Source organism: Aotus nancymaae, unplaced genomic scaffold (genome assembly GCF_030222135.1).
Source record: "Aotus nancymaae isolate 86718 unplaced genomic scaffold, 86718_ANA_hifiasm-v0.15.2.pri h1tg000072l, whole genome shotgun sequence".
NCBI lineage: Eukaryota > Metazoa > Chordata > Mammalia > Primates > Aotidae > Aotus > Aotus nancymaae.
Genome location: NW_026988487.1, coordinates 5,742,777 through 5,755,896, shown reverse-complemented (window position 1 = coordinate 5,755,896; position 13,120 = coordinate 5,742,777).

Here is a 13,120-nt window from a genome sequence, read left to right as displayed (position 1 = left end):
GGTCACCATTGAAATAGTACAACACAACAAAGCATGGGATACAATCAATTTTTATGGTAGCAACAAAATGTTCAAATCATTACTTTCAAGCAGTACCAGGTATAAAGCAAGAAATTTAATATTCCTCAATTTATATAATTTGTAGATATCCAGATACATTAATAATGGTAGAAATAAAAGGCAACAAACATCAACATTGTGCCAGATATTGTATAAGGTACTGTATACACACTCACAATTTCGTTCTAACAATAATCCATAATATAATTATATCTTTAGCGTATTTGTCAAGACAAGGCATTAAATGCTTGCTCCAATCACACAGCTAGTTAATTTTTGATGCAATATTCAAACACAAGTCTTTCAAAGTTTTGTCATGGTTTCCCTATTATCTCTCTAGGATTCTTCTCTGCTAAAAATTAACCATTTTAACATTTCTTATGTGATCTTTGTACTTTGAGCAGATATAATTTAATGCAGATGTGTCATTTTCTATTCTGCTCATCTCACTTCAAGACTATATAAATTATTTAATTCATTTCTATTTAGCCTTCAAAGTCAATTTTGGGTAATGTTTCCTTGAGCAGATGCATCACATAACATACTTAACTATTCTCATACAGATGAATAACCAATAGTTTCCCATTTTCTATAGTTATAGGTAACTATAGTATGAGCAACTTTGTGCATATAATTTTAATTTTATCTTGTATTAGTCTTCTGTAATTCATTCCCAGAAGTGGAAATAATGGCCCAGATAATTATTTAATAATCAAATGGAATAAATACATACTAGATTATAGGAAAGTAACAAAACGATAAAGTAATGTTTATGATATTTACTGTTTATTATTGATGCTTTGTTTTGACTTCTCCCAGTCAAGTAGCCTGATTAGATCACCTCCAGGAATTAGAGACATTGAGGGAGAAGTGAATTAGACTGTATTAGTTATCAATTACCACATAATGAATTACCCTAAAACTTAGTAACTTAAAACAGAAGCTGTATTATCTCACAGTTTATGTTGGTCAGGAATCCAGTTATAGCTTAGCTGTGTTATTGCCTTAGGGTTCCTCACAGTCTGAACGATGGTGCCAGCTAGGACTGCAGTCTTCCCAAAGCTCAACTGGAGATGGATCGGTTTCCAGGCTCATTCATGTAGTTGTTGGCAGAACTCAGTTCTTCCCTGACTGTTGGTCTGGAGGCCACAGTTTTTTACAGCATCTCATATCACAGCAGCTTGCTTCATCAGAGTGAGTAAGTGAGACAACACAGAGAGATCAAAGCAAAAGTCAGTCTTTTATTACCTAACCACAGTGTGACATCACATCCCATTTGCTATCTTTAGAGCAATTCTATTCTATTTTACTCTTTTGAAACTAGTCACTAGGTTCAACCCAAACTTGATAGGAGAGGAATATACAGGTTTGTGAATACTATGTGGCCGAAATCCTGGGGAGCATTTTAGAAGCTACTTAATCACACAAACTCTTCATAAAAGAGCTTGAAGATAATGCTTCTGCCTCCTGATTCTGTCATCATTTTTGTGTAGTCCTTGATTCAAGCCCAGCTATTATAACTCTTTCTTAACTGGTATCTGTTGCTATTTTCTGTCTTCTCCTATCATTTTTTTCTGTATTTACCATGATCAGAGGAATCTTCCCAAAACCATGCATATATTACTTTATTCTATTCAAAATTATAATATGTAAAGAGATACTCTAAGTATATTTCAAAAATGGTTATTATATACTGAAGAAGTTTCCAAATCAATTTTCTTAGCAATTGTCTTTTTTTTCTATGTTAATGTGTAATTCAGCTAAGATCTTTATAAAATTATCTTAATTTCATTTTGAGTAGAATAAGAATTAATAAGCTTCTACCAAATCTACAAAAGAGCCTCATGCTTTTACTAAATTCTAGGCCTGATTATCTATTCTTTCTTTTATTTCTGTCTTTTTTTAAAAACCTGGAAAGGGGAAGGAAAAAACTACATATTTGGCAGAAATTCTTTTCATCTTGTCTACATGTTACGTTAGAAAATGCTGAGCTCATTCCTTTTTGCTAAAGATGTGATTGAAAGTATAAACTTTGAAACCAATTAGAAGTTTATGTCTCACTTTAAGCAAAATTTCCGTCTCATGTCTACCACCCTGACCCTTATTCTTGGTATTCATTATCAGTCCTCTGTGGATCTCTTTATAATGTTTGTCCAAATATGTATGTTTCTCTGCATTCATCTGGGAATTAATTTCAGGCAGAGATTTTCAACAAGAAGAATTCTCAGCATGATACTGGAATTAAAAAATATTTGTTGAGTGAACATTCAGTAAGTGAACAAATGAATAAATTTGACATGCATTCTAAATAACTTCTACTTTGGAAACCAGGACCTCACGTGATGCTTACAAAGAATTATTTGGCATCTCACAAGGCCCCATTGGTTTAATATCAAAGAAATAATCACTGCAAACACCTATTGCAAAAGAGCCAGGTATTAGCATTGGGAACCAGAAGCCAGCTCACTAGAAGCCAACTCACAAGTCAAATAGACAAACTTGCATCAAAAGAAAGTGCATCCTGCAGAAATAGATCAAGTAATGCATTTTCAAGAACTGGTTCTGAGTAGTACTTTAATTTTCCAAGGAACTGATGCTACACATATTATTTATACTGGGAACTTCCTGAGATCTATACTTCTGGCCCTTGAGTAGAAAATATGTCCATCTGCCTCAAAGACACAGAGCTTGCTATCTTGAAGGCTAGGAAGGGACTAGAACATTCCAACCCTGGCCTCCAGAATACAGGAAATAACAATTTCTAAGGAGGACAGACTTAAGGGAAACTTTGAAAGTAGCAAATTTCTGATGTTTTTAGCAGTTCCCTGAATTGACATTAGAATTTTCTAAGAGTGCTATGATAGTCAGATTTCCATTTCAGGTTATACGCTACCTTTTATTTTGAGTAAATTGGTATATGGAACACATAACTTGAATAAAAACCCATAATGCTAAATATATTCACATTCTAAACAACATCCAAGAAGAAAATCAGGATTTTCACTGGATCCTAGTCATTCAGAGAAAGGAAGGCAGTGAGGTAAGATAATTTATGTCCTTTAGGTAACCTTGCCACTCATAACATCACAATGTATCGAGCATACTTTGGAGAAATTGAAAACAAAACACTGGGCTCAAAAAAAGTTGGTATAATGTCATTTTGTCAAAACCGAAACAAAACAAAACAAAGACACAATTCAGTTCACATTTTGTTACATTCTATAAAAGGAGGGGTTTTCCAGTGTTAATCAGTTTTAGTTATTGGAAAGTTAACATTAGCATATCTGTAACAATAGTGTATTTTTTCATTCAAATAAGTCTTTGATAATTCTGCTATGGTATTATGTTAATTTGAACTCCCTTAGCATCTCTAAAAGACCATACTGGTGCTGCAATATGCATCCTCTCAATTCAGATCCACTGAGAATAGGAGTTCTAGTTCCTTCTCATTGCAACCCCTTCACAAAACATACATTTCATAGAACAGCAGATACATAAATGTTGATTAAGTTATATTAAACTTGAGCTAATTAAGAGTCAAAAGGTAAATTTAAGCAGAATCCTCTTTAGTAACATATTCCAAATTATCAGAAGGTGGAATTTTTGTTGTTTGTTACATCCACATAGAAAATGTTTTAAAAGGGTATTACCTAACAATCTTCCATATAATTATTCTCAGTCTACAGTTATACCAACATTATTACAACTAACTTACGTTATTTGCATAATTATCACTCTATAAGAATGTGTTAATAGCTTAGGTATAACTTTGACATATACATCTTATTTCATCATGTTAATACTATTCATCTAAAGATTAACAGAAAATAGGCCAAGAGTGGTAGCTCACTCCAGTAATTCCAGCACTTTGGGAGGCCGAGGTCCATGGATTACTTGAGGTCAGGAGTTTGGACCAGCCTGGCCAACTTGGTGAAACGACGTCTCTATTAATAATACAAAAATTAGCCAGACAAGGTGGTGGACACCTGTAATCCCAGCTCCTTGGGAGGCTGAGGCAGGAGAATCACTTGAACTAAGGAGGCAGAGGTTGCAGTGAGCTGAGACTGTATAGCTGCAATCCAGCCTGGGAAACAGAGCAAAACTCTGTTTCAAAAAAAAAAAAAAAAAATTAAACCATGGGATAAATGCCAAAAAAAAAAAAAAAAAGATTAGCAGAAAATATACTTAAATATCTCCCAAAGTGCTGTTTGTTTGGGATATATAAATACAAACATATTTAAAACTACCACCCAACCCCCCTAATAGTATCTTAGAGATACTATTTTGTGTTAAATCTGAAACAGTCAAAGGAATATGAAAAATAAACATTTCTAAAGAGATGTAATATTTTTGTTACCTCCTATAAATTTAAAATTAAAGTAGAAAACAAACCATAATTCTAGAATTCTGAAAAATAAATAGAAGAGTAGAGCACCTTCTCATAATAAAATAAAAATTATAAACTAACAACAAATGAACAGCTAGCAACCTGATAGGGAAATTAATAAATATCTATTTAAAAAATGTAAAAATGATCATTGGAATGTATGACAGAGTAGCACAAAGATATCAGAGGGTGAGGAATGAACACATACTGTTTTAAGTCTTGCACTGTAAATGGAGTAGTATAATATTAACTGTAAACTGTAGAACAACAATAAAACAAAACAAAACACTCAAAGAGTTATTAGTAGTAAGCCAATGGTGGGTAAAAAGTAAAATCAAAAGCAGGGACAAGGCGAAAAATTTTAAAAAGTATTGAAAGAAAAAATATAAAGTAAACTGTATGGTGCTAGATTCAAATTCAGCCATAACAATAATTACTTTAAATGTGAACAGTCTAAGCACTCAAATTTAAAGTCAGGAGTTGTCACATTGTATTAAAAAAAAAAGACCTCAATTGATGTAAACTCATGTTAGAAAAAATATATACAATATACATATTTTATATATATATATATATTTATGCATACACACTGTATACAAACACATATCTATTTGTGTATATAAAGTAAAAGGATCGAAAAACATCTACCATTTTAAACACTATTTAAAAGAAAGCTTGAGTGCATACATTAATAGTAGACAAATCAGATGTTAGAACAAGGACTATAATCTAGGATAAAGAACTTTTCCTAATAATAAAGGGATCAATTCATCAAGGTGATATAACAACTCCAAATGTGGCTGGGCACAGTGGCTCAAACCTGTAATCCCAGCACTTTGTGAGGCTAAGGCAGGAGATCACTTGAGGTCAGGAGTTCAAGGCTAGCCTGGCCAATATGGCAAAACCCCGTCTCTACTAAAAATACAAAAATTAGCTGGGCATGGTGGCATGTGCCTGTAGTCTTGCTACTCAGGAGGCTGGGGCAGGAGAATTGCTTGAACCTGGGAGGTGGAGGTTGCAGTGAGCTGAGATCACGCCATTGCACTCCAGCCTGGGCATTGCAGTGTCTCATAAAAAATAAAAATTAAAAATTAAAAAAATTAAAAACTTGAAATGTGTATGAACTCAATGGCAGAGGTACAAATTATATAAAATACATTTGTTTAAAAAAAAGAAGTAGATTTTAAAAAGTTGATATTTTAGTTGGATATTTTAACACTCTTCTCTGAACAATTAAAGAAGTTTTGTAGAAAAAATAATATCATTCTTAAAGAAAGTTCAGAGAAAATCAGTAAAGATACACAATAACTGAACAACTCTGTCAACGAATTTGACCTATTTGATATTTTAGAATGCTCCCTTCAGCTGTAGCAGAATATGCCTTCTTTTAAAACATACACAGAACACTTACAAAGATAACCATTTTGTCATAAAAATTGTAAGTAAATATAAAATGATTCAAATCATATAAATATATTCTTTGACTACATCAAACCAAACTGAAACCCAGTAACAGAATAATATCAGAATAATCCTCCAAATATTTGCAAATTAAACAAAATATTTTTAAACAACTTAAGGATAACATAAGAAAATTCAGTGGAAACTGGAAGATATTTTGAACTCAATGAAAATAAAAATGAAACATATCAAAATCTGTGGAATTTACCTGAAGTAGTGTTTAAAGAAAAATATATAGCATTAAATGTGTATTAGAAAAATAAGTAAGATTTCAAACAAAAGACCTCAAATTCTATCTTAAGAATCCAAGGAAAGATGATAAAATTATCCCCCAGACATGAAGAAAGAAAGGAATAATAAAGTGTCAAAAATTAATGAAATGGAGATCAAACAGCAACGGAAAAAATCAGTGAAGCTAAGCTGATTCTCTGAATAAAAGTGAATAAATTCATTGTCTTCTAGCAAGAATGACAAAAAAATGGGATACAATATTATCAGGAATAAAAAAGATATTACTACAATGAACATTAAAATATGACAAGAAAACATCAAATAAACATTTAATGCCAATAAATTTGAATATAGAAAAAAAGAACACATTCCTTCAAAGGCACAAACTAACTCTAGAAAAAAATGCACTATTATAACTTTACATCTATTAAAGAATTCGAATCTAGAGTTAAAAATCTTTCACTGGTTAATTCTGCTAAATATTTAAGTAAGAAATAATGCTGATTCTTCACAATCTTTTCCAGAAAAATGAAAAACTAATACTTCCCAACTTATTTTATGAAGCCAGGATTATCCTGATTTCAAAACGAGCAAAGATATTACAGTAATCACTGTAAACCACATCCTGCATCCCACTTCACTGTGACTTCATGCTGTATTAGTCCATTCTCATGCTGCTAATAAAGACATACCCAAGACTGGTTAATTTATAAAAGAAAGAGGATTAATTGACTCACAGTTTAGCGTAACTGGGGAGGCCTCAGGAAACTTACAATCATGACAGAAGGGAAAGCAAACATGTTCTTCACATGTTGGCAGCAAGAAGTGAGGAAAAATGTGGGTGCAAAAACCCTTTTAAAACCATTGGATCTCATGACAACTCACTATCATGAGAACAGCATGGAGGTAACCTCCCAGTGGGGCCCTCCCCAACATTACCTCCCAATTACCTCCCAGTAGGGCCCTCCCACAACATGTGGGGATCATAGGAACTACAGTTCATGATGAGATTTGGGTGGGGACACAGCCAAACCATTTCACACAGTATCCTGGTGTAACTCTACCACTGCATTTGTCAAATGTAATTGTATGTTTACTTGCACATTTCACGTACTAAACTAAAATCAACTTTAAAATAAACACGATTTATTTCTCAGATTCCTCAGCACCTAACACATAATGCATGTTTGAATTAACAAATAAGTGGATCAAGGGTATACTAGTTTTCTGAGGTAAGAAATTCACTTCCATTTATTCTTTATACCATGTTATCTTCACCATTGACCTGCTACCTTTTTCAAATATCCACTGAATTTCTCTTTAGTTTCCAATTAACTGAGTGTTCAGATGAAATAATATTTACATTTTTCAATCAGAGCTCATTGCCTGTCAATAAATGCTTTGTTTTCTATTGTTTTCCAAATCCAGCAATATATCTTTCTCCCCTGAGAAAGATATTTGTACTTATAGTACCATGTGCAACAACTTCATTATTTTGTTGCCCAGCTTTCTTTACCTACGTAAAGATCCCTTTGGAACAAATAAAGGTCAAATTCTTTTTCTCCTTGCTTTCACTATGTCCCTCTAGGTATAGATTCAAGTCTATTAAAATAGATCTTCTATTTTGTTGCTCTTGTGCTGTGATTCAATGTGCCAGCTATTAATTTCAAAAGCACCGGGAAAACACAGGAGACTTCCTAACTCTCCTTTTTGTCCCGGCAGGATTCTTATAAGTAAGCTTGCTTTGCACAGTGCAGGCCAACCATCTTACTTGGAGTTGAATACCTCATTACAGAAAGATTTGAGTTCCCCAGAATGGCACTGGGGTGGAAAATAATATAAATGGAAAATCCCCATAGTTATTTTAATGTAAGGGAGTGCCAAGTGTATGTGAAAAAAAAGTGGGCTGCTGGTTAAGAGATAACACGTACAATATGTAAATAGGCAGAGAATAAAGGATTATTTACTAAGACTTGAAATATCAGATTTAGTTTTTATTGATTCTCTCTCAAAGACAATATATCTACTCCCTATTATTGCCCTAGAAAACTAAGTAGTATTTTGTATCTGTCCTTATTTTTCATATGTGACCTATTTCTAATGCTTCAACATTAATTCTATAATTATTCAGCCCCTGTTCTATGCTAGACACCCTGCCACACATAGACACACATACACAAAAATCACATTTTCTGCCAAGACCTTGATATAAGTCAGTTTTGACCTATAACAAGAGCATTACTACTTCATTACGAATAAGAATAATATAAAGGGCTGTTGAATTTTGTCAAAGGCCTTCTCTGCATCTATTGAGATGCAGAGATGTGGTTTTTGTGGTTTTTGACTTTGGTTCTGTTTATGTGGTGAATTACGTTTATAGACTTGGGTATGTTGAACCAGCCTTGCATCCCTGGAATGAAGCCTACTTGATTGTGATGGATAAGCTCTTGATGTGCTGTTGCAATTGGTTTGCCAGTATTTTATTGAAGATTTTTGCATCTATGTTCATCGTGGATATTGGCCTGCAGTTTTCTTTTCTTGTTGAGTCTCTGCCAGGTTTTTAGTTCAACCATTGTGGAAGACACTGTGGCGATTCCTCAAGGACCTAGAAATAGAAATTTCATTTGACCCAGCAATCCCATTACTGGGTATATATCCAAAGGATTATAAACCGTTCTATTATAGGGACACATGCACACTAATGTTCATTGCAGCACTGTTTACAATAGCAAAGACCTGGAGCCAACCCAAATGCCCATTGATGATAGACTGGACAGGGAAAATGTGGCACATATACACCATGGAATACTATGCAGCCATAAAAAATTATGAGTTCATGTCCTTTGTAGGGACATGGATAAACCTGGAAACCATCGTCCTCAGCAAACTGACAGAAGAACAGAAAATCAAACACCACATGTTCTCACTCATAGGCGGGTATTGAACAATGAGAACGCATGGACACAGGGAGGGGAGCATCACACACTGGGGTCTGTGGAGGGGACCTAGGGGAGGGACAGTGGGGGGTGAGGAGTTGGGGAGGGATAACATGAGGAGAAATGCCAGATATAGGTGATGGGGAGGAAGGCAGCAAACCACATTGCCATGTATGTACCTATGCAACAATCTTGCATGTTCTTCACATGTACCGCAAAACCTAAAATGCAATTATATATATATAAAAGAAATATCACTATGTGCCCCATAAATAAGTACAATTATTATATGTCAATTAAAAAATAAAACTTAAAAATTAAAAAAAAAAAAGAATATGGTAATGCCACAACCATTTTTAAAATGGTGGAAAGAAATAGAAAAAGCACAAAAATAGGAAATAAGAAATAGGGCTTTAATAGTAATTTGCAATAAAAATAACCATGAGATTATAAGAATGCCTTGTTTTAGAGTAATAATTGTAATAGTAAAAATAATAGTTACCATGAAGGTGGGAGTAATGGTGGCAACAACAGAGGTAGTAAATTCTTATACATCTTAACCAATTAAAAGGTAACAGGTCCTGCAACAAGGGTTTTATGTAAATCACCACATGTAATTTTTATAATAACACCATCAGATGTATACTACTATTATCTCCATTTTACAGATGAGGACGCTAAATGAAAGAGAGGCTTGAGACATTTCCCATGGTTTCACAGCTAACACCTAGTCAAATTGAGACTGATAATCTGAGTTCTGGTATTTCCAAAGCCTATCTAAATGGTGTTTAGAGATAGGCAGAACTGGTTACACTTTGTCGTTATTACTTGCTACTGAATAAATGGAAGCAATTTCAGGGCTTAGAAATGTTTCTTTTCTAGAAACAGCCAGATAATACATATTTTAGGCTTTATGAACTACATGGGCTTTGTCACAAGCACTCAGTTCTACCATTGTACAGTGAAACCAACCATCAACAACAGAACAATTTTATTTCACAAAATAGCCTGACCCTTGACTTAGAAGGGTTACTTATTCTGGCTTTAGATATTTTTATCATTAAAATAGCAATGATTCTACATTTCTGGATTGTTGTAATTATTTTAAATATACATGTCACGAATGTAGTATGACAAATATTAGGTGCTCACTACATGATAATGTGAGCTTTCACTGCTATTTTATTATTTATTTCTCTTTTTAAGCTGCAAATTAATCTCTGTATTTTTGCCTTTCAATAAAAAGTTTATCAAAAAAATGCAATGTAAAGCAAATATCCTCTTTATGTATAAAGCTGAATGTGTGTATGTGAGTGTGCACGTGTGTAAAATATGCTGCTATGGAGGGTTAAATTAATTCAAATTTTTAGAAAATTTCTCATGCATATAATGTGCAGTTACTAAAAATGCCGAAATCAGAAAAATGCAGACTAATCTCACCAAGCTAAACCCTAGCAGGAAAAAATGACTTGTGGATAAATACCTAACCAAAATTGTAGAATTTATTTTCTGTTAATACCATTGTACTAATTACAAATTCCATTATAAGAAGTGATTTTTTTTGTCTGATTCTCATTATTAACTTGTGATCTCTTTGATGACTGGAATGGCCTGTCTCAGTCTTCAGTATGGAAACTTATAGCATGAAGTGTTGATGTGGAAATGAATAAAGAATGTTAGAGAAAGTAGTAAGTCATGTAAGATTATAAGATAAAAAGATCCCAGCACCTTGGGAGGCCGAGGCGGGTGGATCACGAGGTCAAGAGATCGAGACCATCCTGGTCAACATGGTGAAACCCCGTCTCTACTAAAAATACAAAAAATTAGCTGGGCATGGTGGCGCGTGCCTGTAATCCCAGCTACTTGGGAGGCTGAGGCAGGAGAATTACCTGAACCCAGGAGGCGGAGGTTGCGGTGAGCCGAGATCGCGCCATTGCACTCCAGCCTGGGTAACAAGAGCGAAACTCCGTCTCAAAGAAAAAAGAAAAAAAAAAAAAAAAAAAAAAAGATAAAAAGACTCTGATTAGAATGATGCAAGAAAATTTAAATCATCTACCAAATTTGGTTAACTATATGCTCCATGTAGGTAGTGGTTTATAACAGAGGTTAAGAACAAGGGAATTTTAGTGAATTTGGCCTACAGAGCAACCTTCTAAATATAACCTGAGCTAAACTATTTAAATTCCTTCTTATTTTCTTCTATCATAGAAATAACTATATGTGTTTCACAGAACTACTGCAAAGGTTGATTTTAAAATATTATATCTTTTCTTTTAATTTTTTTTTGAAAGAGAGAAAGGAAAAAAAAAGAATGCAGGAAAGGAAGAAAAAATAAAAGAAAGAGGGAGAGAGAACGGGAGTATTGCTTTATTGCCCAGGCTAGAATGCAGTCTAAAAATGGGAATTGAAAACCTCTTTTATGCCAATAATTGTGCTTAACAATGGAGGCAGGAAGGAATAAGGGAAGAAAATAACAAAGTCTTTTAATTTTTTAATTAATCAAAATAATTTTCATTAATTTAATTAAATAAATTTAATTTATTAATTAATTAATTTATTTAGAGACAGAATCTCGCTTTGTTGCCCAGGCTGGAGTAAAGTGGCACTATCTCAGCTCACTGCAACCTCCATCTCTCAGGTTTAAGTGATTCTCCTCCCTCAGCCTCCTAAATAGCTGGAACTACAGGCATGCACCACCACACCCAGCTATTTTTAGCATTCTTGTGTTTTTAGTAGAGATGGTGTTTCTCCATGTTTGCCGTGCTGGTCTCAAAACTCCTGGCCTCATTTGATCCACTTTGCCTTGGCTTCCCAAAGTGCTGGGATTACAGGCATGAGTCACTGCACCTAGATAGAAAATTATATAATTTTTAAATTTTTTTATTTGAATAGTTATAGTAGCCCAAGAGGTTTTGGTTACATGAATTGCATAGTGAAGTCTGGGCTTTCACCTAAGTAGTGTATGTTATACCCCACAGGTGATTATTTTCACCCCTCACCTTCTCTCTACTTCCTCTCTTTTAGGTTTCCATCCCTGAGTTACTTCATTTTAGGACAATCACCTCTAGTTCCAAGTTGCTGCAAAATACATGATTTCATTCTTTTTTATGGCTGAGTAGTATTCCATGGTGTGTCCGTGTGTGTTTGTGTACATATGCATATGTATACATCTATACACACCACATTTTCTTTATCCACACATCACTTGATGAGCATTTAGGCTGATTTCATGTCTTTGCAATCATGAATTGTGCTGTGATAGACATATGTGTGCAGGCATCTTTTTTATATGATGACTTCTTTATAGATATCCTTTGGGTAGACATCCACTAGTGGTATTGCTGGATCGAATTGTAGATATACTTTTAGTTGGGAAATCTCCATGCTGTTTTCCACAGAGGTAGTACTAATTTATATTCCCACCAGTAGTTTATAAGCATTGCCAGTGTCTCTGGAAAAACAGGATAGTCACATGTAGAAGAATGAAACTGAATCCCAACTCTCACCATGTACAAAAATTACCTCAAGATGAATTAAAAACTTAACTCTAAGACCTGAAATTATAAAATTTCTAGAAGAAAAACCTAGGAAAAACTCTTCTTGGTATTGCCCTGGAAAAAAAATTATATCTAAAGAATGTATATACTGCTCAGCACACTGTATAATAATGGCTAGCAAGATAATAATGCTAAAGATTTTGATAATAATGATTGTTAACAGTTGGAATAAGATTGGCTGAAAGTAACAATCAATAAGTGTGGGTTAAACAACTATTGGTTTATTTTTCTCATATAACAAAAATTTCAGAATACAGCTATTGCTGGAATTAATTCAGCTGCTCTGCAATGTTGCCAGCAATGAACTAAATGTTATGTTCCCCTAAAACTTATATGTTGAAATCCTAAATCCTAATACCAATGATGGTATTTGGAAGTGGGGCCTTTGGGAGGTAACTGGGTTTAGATGACATCTTGAGGGTGGAGCCCCTATGATGGGAATGATGTCCTTATTTAAAAAAAAAAAAAAAAAAAAAGGAGCCAGGTGC